We start from the raw sequence: 7,820 nt of genomic DNA, 5'->3' as shown, positions 1-7,820 counted from the left end.
ATAATTTCAAGACTGAAGCCCTGTACAAATCAAAGGATAACAAATCTTCCAGTGCCCAAACCTTGTTGTTTAACTTCTAATGGTAAAATCTGTGCCTCCCACTGTTAGATATTCTTGCGTGACTGCATTGTTTTATGTATGCGAACCAACCTTGCAATATAAGGTGACAAACAAAAAAGATGGAAAAATATATAAAATGGAAGAAGAAAAAAAAAGGTCTACTCGCCACCTCAGGCTTTAAAACTCTTCTTACACACTTCAGCATAAAGTCTATTAAAGCGGAATATAGTGGAAATACAATATACAGCAATGAATGTCTCCAAACCAGCAATTTAGCGCTAAAGCTGAGGGCAGTTCTTATGCACCGACTTTTAATACCGAGACGATTTGTGGTCTCACAAAGTTCCTGCCTTGGGCAAGAATTGTGCTGTGCTCTAATAGGTCTAGTTTGTTGACTGTCAGAATAATGGAGAAATTGGTAGCAGAGGGCCTGAGTGCTGTAAACAGCTGAGATAATTAGAAGGTCTGTCAGGAGGAGAATAAGGCTAAAGTAGTTTACGTTCTGTCACCGGGCGGAAAGTATTCATTCAGGAGGCTGCTGGAATAATGCAGGATATGTTGTGTTATGTCCTAGCAAGCTTGTCTGGAGGTGGGGAAAGAGTGTTTCTCATCTACTTAGTCAGCTTCCTCCACTGTCTTTCCCACTGCAGCTTTGCAAGAGTTTATATTTCTTATTAATAAAATAATATGACTCGCTAGCAAAATGCTGACTTGCTTTTCTTAAGCCAAGCTGCTGGGTTAATAGCAAGCTTAGACTCAAACTGGGCAGCGCAGTAGGGCTGAGGAAACTGCAAAGGCTGAAGAAAGAAGTGCCTTTTCCCAAGCAAAAAAAGGAATGCCACCACCCTATCAGAGGATGCTCCTGTGTTGATGGAGCAGTGCTCCAGAAGCTGTTAACATGAGAAGTCTGGTGCCTTAGCCAAGAAACTAGACAGCAGGGAGTCAAGCAATCTAGAAATTGCTGTGACTAAGCCATTTCTAGGCAACAACATGCCTTGGGATGAAGTAAGCCAAAATTTTCAAGGCTGATTTGTGGTTTTGTGTCTTAGTTTAGGGTCTGACTCCTGGAAAAATGGAGGGTAGCTGTCTTCTGCATAGAAAGACTTGAATGAGTTCAGAAACTGGGCAAAGAGATGACTGCTTGAAATGGCTGCTAGTTCAACAAACACAGAAATAGCGTGAGTTCAGGGATTGGTAGGCTGTGAAGTTGTGCTAAGATTAAGATATGTTAATGCTTAATAACAAGCAAATATTAATAAGTTTTGAGTTATAGAGAAATGGGGGGGGGGGGAGAGGTGGAACAGGCTTGTGGCCAAGAGACCTTTGTCCTTTTTTACCTTAAGAAGAGTCACACATTAACTTTGCTCCCATGGGAGGCTCTGTACCTCACACCAAAGTAGTTTGGAGATCTGTAGGTGTTAGATGATTTTCAAGTTGTTGTTTATAGATGCTGCCACTGATTTCATCTCACAGGGTTGGACTGTGGAAAACATTCTTGCATGCTGTTTTTATTTAATGTGAATCTCTCCGAGGATTACCCACATTTTCCTGGATCTGTGGAAAAAGAGAGGCTAGACACTCAGGCTAGGACTGGATACTTTTAAAACTTGGATAGTTCAAAACCACCTCAGCAAGGAATATTAAAAGGACCTAATCCCACTCAAATATTTAGGCCTTTTTCTCATGCAACATCCAGATCCCTCCTACCCCACTGCATTTTAACATAAGGGGCAGATCCTTGCCATCAGTTTCTGCCCCTGCTTCCCATAGTCCTTTTGAGCACCTGAATAGCTGTTGCTTTAATAATTCGGTTGTCTTTTTGACAGGACCAGAGGAGTCTTTTTTAAGCTCCTGCAGCACTGTGCAACAGCAGGCAGCAGACAGTGCATGATTGCACTGGGACTTAAGAGCAAACTCCAGCTCACTGTCAATGGCTGTGTGCCAGACAGCTCAGCCTGCAGAGAGCAAAACCTTTCAAAAGGCTGAGCATTTAAAAGGGAGACTGTCAACATCCCTCTGAACACTTAGTGGGGGGATCATCACAGAAAAAGGGAGCATGTCTGAAAATTGAGGTGTAGAGGGACAAGCTGCGCAAAACGGCTAATTATCTTCCTATTCCCCTCGCATGCCTATTAAAGACCACCAAAAATAGCATCTACTTAAGGATAGGGATTTTTTTCTTTTCCACACGTTAAGTTAAATGGGCATCCTACCTGTCATTTGGTGAGGTTGAATTGCTAATGGAAGATGGAGCTGGCCAGAAGCCACCTCCTGACAGAAAGAGGCAGGTCTGAACAGCAAAGTTTGGATCAAGATCTGAACTTTTCTCACATCCGAATATGCTTGGATCCAGGACGTTGGCTGACACCCATCTCTGCTACATCTATTCTGTGATTATGTGTGAATGGCCCTATTGCTTCTCACTACACTCCATGTAATCAATTCCATTTGGGCATCATTCTGCAAGAAAATCTGTTGTCATGATGGCAAATGTGTGATGCTTTGCTGGATGAAGATTTGCTCTTAGCCCTCACAATACATCAGTTTTCACCTGGAAACATACTAGTTGGGCTTTACTGATGACAACTTCCATATTTACAGTTCTCATTATTAAGTCAACTTTAACTCCAGGTTTAAATGAGGCATCCTTTCCCAAACTGGTATCAAGATACTATACACTTGACAGCCTGTGTGCCTGTGCAGCAGGCCTGATTCTGACTCTTCCTTCCTTCACATCTGGTTTATGCCTGTGCAATCCCATTGACTTCAGTGGAATTGTTTCTGATCAGAATTTGATGAATACCATATTTTCCTATGTATCACCCAGGGATTATCTATAAAAACCATGATTCGTCAGCAGTGTAGTTTATACACATATGTAAGTAATGCAAGGGGAAGTTTACTCTGGGGCCCCCTCTTTCCCAGTAGCCCCATTGCCTCTAATTCCTCTCCTATTTATTTCCTTCACCCCCCAAAATTATCCCCCTGCTTCAGATTCCTCCCTGGTTTGGGTTCTGCCCTGTTCTCTCTGCCTCTGATTCTGAGTGGTTTGTGAGAAACCATCTAGGGGTGTATTTGCAAGAGCCAGTGTTTTTAAAAGAATACCCAATATATGCAAAGAATGAAGCTAACTTTTTTTCCCTTCTCTTTTCTCTTTGAAAAGTAGAAGAAAAAGAAATTGGCTGGGTCAGCCTGAAGGGAAATTTCAGTTTTCCGACTGAAATTAAATCTGGAGGGAAAAGAAAAAGCAGAAAAAAAAAAAAAAAAAAGACAAGACTTGCATTACATGAAACATTTCATTTAGTTGACAGGTATTCTTTTTTTAAAACTTTTAAAATGTAATTAAGTTTAGCTAAATTTGTTCTAAAAATGTCCTTCTGCAATAAAAAAATGAAATTATTTGTTTCAAGAACATTACCAAAACATTCTGACTTTTTCTTTCCATGCCTCCCAATAAGTTATTCCTGGAGTTGAGCACATATTCTCTGAATATGTTTCTCAGAAAAAATAATGCCTTTAAAATCTACTCTTGATTAACATGAGGAAAGAGGTGAATCAGAACCTATATATTTGAAGAATCATTTACTCACCCATAAGGTGGGAAAAATGAACAGAGGTGAAGGCCAGTAAAATCAGTAATAATTTTTGGCACATAATCTCTTTTTTGGAAGTCACGTACACAGCTGTGTGATGAACTACAGATAATGTCATGTATCTAACCCAAAGTCATACAGCAAGTCACTGGCAGAACCAGGAGTACAAGAGTACTATGCTTTGTTCCTTGCAATGTGTAGTAACGACTTGAAAATGGCTGTTTTATAGCAATATGTGCATGCATTCTATAACCAAAAGTGTCTTTTCACTTTGCATTGTGATCTTTCCAATTTTCTTTGAAGTGAAGGCTGTGTGTAGCAATCATGGTTGGATGTCCTCTGTTGAACTTCCACCAGAAATGTGGTCTCATTTCTTAAGAGAAGTATCCAGTTACTTTTGGCCTCACGTACACTTCAGTTACTGTCAGAAGAAAAATGCAACAAATAGTGCTATGTAAAGAAAACAAAATGATTATCCTACAACCTAATAAGCAGTTTCAAAGGGCAAATTACTTGCACCCTCTGTAATTTTTTGCCATTAGATAATTAACATCAGAAGTATTAATGATCATTTTAACAAATTACCAGATAATTATAATGGGTTTCTTCATTTAGTCATATATATTGTACAAACCATTCTAAGACCTGCCTATTAATTGAATATCATAGAAACATTATTTATTGTCTTAGCTAAGTAGCAACCCACACTGGTAACTAAACCTATTAAACAACTGTTGTACTGATTGTAATCAGTTGTTAATCTCTCGACACCAGAGCAATTCTTAGTGGACACAAGCGTCACTGACCAAACTCAAATTAAGGATCAAGGCAAAAACCATAACGGGTAACAATATTCACTGGGATCACAGACCTAGAAATGTCACATCTCTGACTCGTGTTAACTTCAGCCAGAATGAAAGCTAAAGAGTGGAACAAATGCACTTAAGAGTTTACAGGGCCAGCACATGCTGGTGGCAATGCTGCTTCTTAGATTAATTAATTTCATAACATTTCCATAATACAGTTTTACTTAGTGTACTTTTCATAATCTAATTTTAGTTGAATTGCTTTGCACAATCTGCTCAAAATGTGTTTACGATTCAGAATTGTTAGAGTCCCCTTTTCATTTTGTGCTCAGCTGCCTTTGTAAAATCTGCAACAGGGAATAAAATTGGTGAAATAAATTAAGAGAATGCTGCCAAAACTATTTTTCTTACTATCCTAGCATTCAAACCAATTCACTTGGGCCAGGTTTGCAGCACTTCCCATGAATCCTCTGCTAGAGGTTTGTGCACAGGAGGATGGCTGGAAGAGTGAACTTCAGGAGTACACCACAGATTTTTCTGTGGGAAGAGGATTTTGGATGGGGGGGCAGGAAAGCTGATTCCAAATTACCCATTTCCAATTTGGGAACAGATATGGCCCATGTGACCTAAGCATCTTGTCAAGACAGCTTGAATTTGAAGTTGTGAATATGCATGTGGATGAGCTACAGACCCAAAAGGATTCATGGAATGATATGGTACATCTATCTGAATAGACTGAAATTCACCCTTGAGCAAGAGGCCAGGAGAAAGCTCTCAAAACTTGGCTCATGTGAGACACAAGTCCCATTTGTAGCTTTACTATAAACTCCCTTGGACAATATCAGTTGTACATACAACATATACACCTGAAAAAATTCATGATCCCCTTCTGACAATTCATGAGGAGGGAAATGATTTGGAATAAATTATTCATTACAGAACTACTCAGCTTTGGCAAAAAAAAATGTGCAGGTTAAGGGAGAAAGGGAGCTGTTGTAGCTGCAATGGTGTGCTGCAGCCATTTTCAACTCTGGATGCTTTAGCTTCGTGACCAGTTGATAATATCCTGCCATTTTCTTAATTTCTGTGCCTTTTGTGGGTTCCTGCAGGATTCTTCCTCTTGAGAAACCCTGCCCTTCACAGGACTCAGGATCCAGAGGGACAAAACAGGGTTACTGCTCTTTAAAATATGTGTTTCCTTTCCTATGAAAGATTGTAGTTCTAGCTTGGGTTCCTTCACACCTTGATAATCCCTTGTACTAATGCAGTTTTCTGCTCAAGGTCCATCATACCTGCAGTGCTGCTCTTCTGGATGTAGCAAAAGCAGAGAAAAATGAGCATCTAATGGCTTTTCAATGGGACCTCTGAAATAATTAAAAAGAAAGTATAAAATTTAGGAGCAGCTCTCATGCTGGTTGGATAAAAGACTTAACTACCTCCCATGCTTACATTTAATAATGCTGTAGGGATCTGAGTGGTGGAGCTCAAGGCTGAATACATCAGCATGAAGCCTGAAGAGCAAGATCCTTGTCCCACTAAGATCTGTGGTGCAACTTACATCCTCCAGGCAGGGTAAGCTGGCACACCAAATATCACTGGCCATTCATTTTCATGGACATAGGACTTTTTTAATTAAAAAGAATGATTTTTTTCCCTGCTACTGCCATTTCCAGCTGCCTGAACAGCTATGATGGCACCTTACGAAGTTGCCATTACATTAGTGATATTAGTATTAATCACACGTTGCTTGATACTGTAATTGAATGGTTTTTACGCAGATGATATTAACTGATAAAATATGGCATCCTCATGAGAAAACATTACCTTGAAATATTAGCGTTATAATATGTTAATTTCTATGGAGGATATGAGTACAGATATATGAGGAGATGTAAATTTCCCAGCACTTCTGCTGACAATTTCCATGTCAACATAATTCTTAGGAATTCATACTCACTATTTTGTGATGACTTATATGGTGATGTATAACAACTTAAGGGGTTTTTAAAATGCAGTATTTTGACTAATGCAGTTTTGTAAATAGCATGCAGGACTGTTTCTTCCTTTCATTTCTGGGAAGGCTGACGCAAGCTCTTGGTATCACCAGGAAGTCACCGACCTGAATGTCGAATTCTAAAGTGAGCGCTCAGACATATCTGTATACATTGCAGCTGCGTGTTAGCGGTGGGAGGGAAGGTTCCCTTCCTCAGTATTACAAACTGAGGCTAGTACATTAAAAAAAAAAGGAGAAAAAGGATAAGTGGTTAAAGGGAAGTTCTACACGTCTTGCAAAGCTGTTGGAAACTGAATTTCAGTCTGAAATTCATGACTAGTAAGACGTAGTCCAGACAATTTATATCATCTGTAGACTTAATTCTGATCCATCTTATGTTTTCTTTTTGCTGCAGAGTCCCCAGGAAAAGTTGAGTCTGACTGCATACTTATTAGGATATATTGAAATGAACTGTGTCAGGGCCCACACTCACCCTCAGCTCCTGGATGGAAAACGCAAGGTCCACAGCATGCTGCCTCATTTCTTGCTCTTATTTTGCTGTTGAGTAACTTACACCAACACAACTCCGCTGGCCTTGCTGGCTCCTGACTTAATGCTGATGCTCTCCATGATTCCCTTGAGAAACAAACTGGAATAACAAGATGAGAGCCTTGTTGAGGGGCACCCCGAAGACAGGCAAGATGACAACAGTTGGGGTTCTTGCATCCAGAAAAAGGCAGCTAACCTGGCCTCCTCTCTCTTGAGCTAATCTGAATTAATTGGTGCTATTTGTGCCTTTGATACTCAAATGCAGAGCCCGGGGGTGGGAGTTCTCATGAAACAAGTGGCCACTTGGGAGAGCAGTCCCAGGTCCAATCATGTCATGGGCTCATTTGTCTCCCACAGTAATTCACTACTCACTTCAGTCACTTTAAATGTAAAACAGCTGCTGCTGCTTAGCCCTCTTTTAAGGTACCTAACTAGCAGCTTTAAACCAATCCTGAATGGGTCCCATCCCATAATAGTCTCTCACACAGTGGTCATTTGGAAACAATTAACCCTTGATTCAAGATCCTCTTAAAGAATCCTTTTCCAGGCCTTCCTGTACTCTGCCACAGCCTGTTGCATTGTTGCCTCTTGGACGGGAATAGCTTTATCCTTTAGGATTCATTGGCCTTTGCAGCAGTAACCACCTATATGGTGCTTTGAGGGGGGGGGGCATAACATAATTTCCAGGGTTATTGTATGGCGTTTCCTTTCCCCTCCTTCATCTGCACTGAAAAAAAATTAAGATACCAAATCAAACAGAGTGGTGTTTTATTAAAAAACAAAAATATAGTTTCCTCTCTTCCCTTTTCCCCCCATAGT

General features: G+C 40.2%; 1 long non-coding RNA gene across 1 annotated transcript; it reads right to left on the bottom strand.

Annotated features, from left to right (window-relative positions):
- Positions 1 to 1,480: 1,480 nt before the first annotated feature.
- On the bottom strand, positions 1,481 to 7,200 carry LOC134167167 (uncharacterized). Its single transcript, XR_009966115.1, has 3 exons — positions 6,946 to 7,200; positions 5,752 to 5,823; positions 1,481 to 1,614 (listed from the first exon to the last, which is right to left on the bottom strand). It is a non-coding gene; the product is annotated as an uncharacterized LOC134167167 (long non-coding RNA).
- Positions 7,201 to 7,820: the final 620 nt, after the last annotated feature.

Source organism: Pezoporus occidentalis, unplaced genomic scaffold (assembly GCF_034315485.1).
Source record: "Pezoporus occidentalis ecotype Australia unplaced genomic scaffold, CSIRO_AGI_Poc_V1 ctg11, whole genome shotgun sequence".
Classification (NCBI taxonomy): Eukaryota; Metazoa; Chordata; class Aves; order Psittaciformes; family Psittacidae; genus Pezoporus; species Pezoporus occidentalis.
Note: the sequence above shows the minus strand (reverse complement) of the source record. Positions and strands in the feature narration are given on the sequence as shown.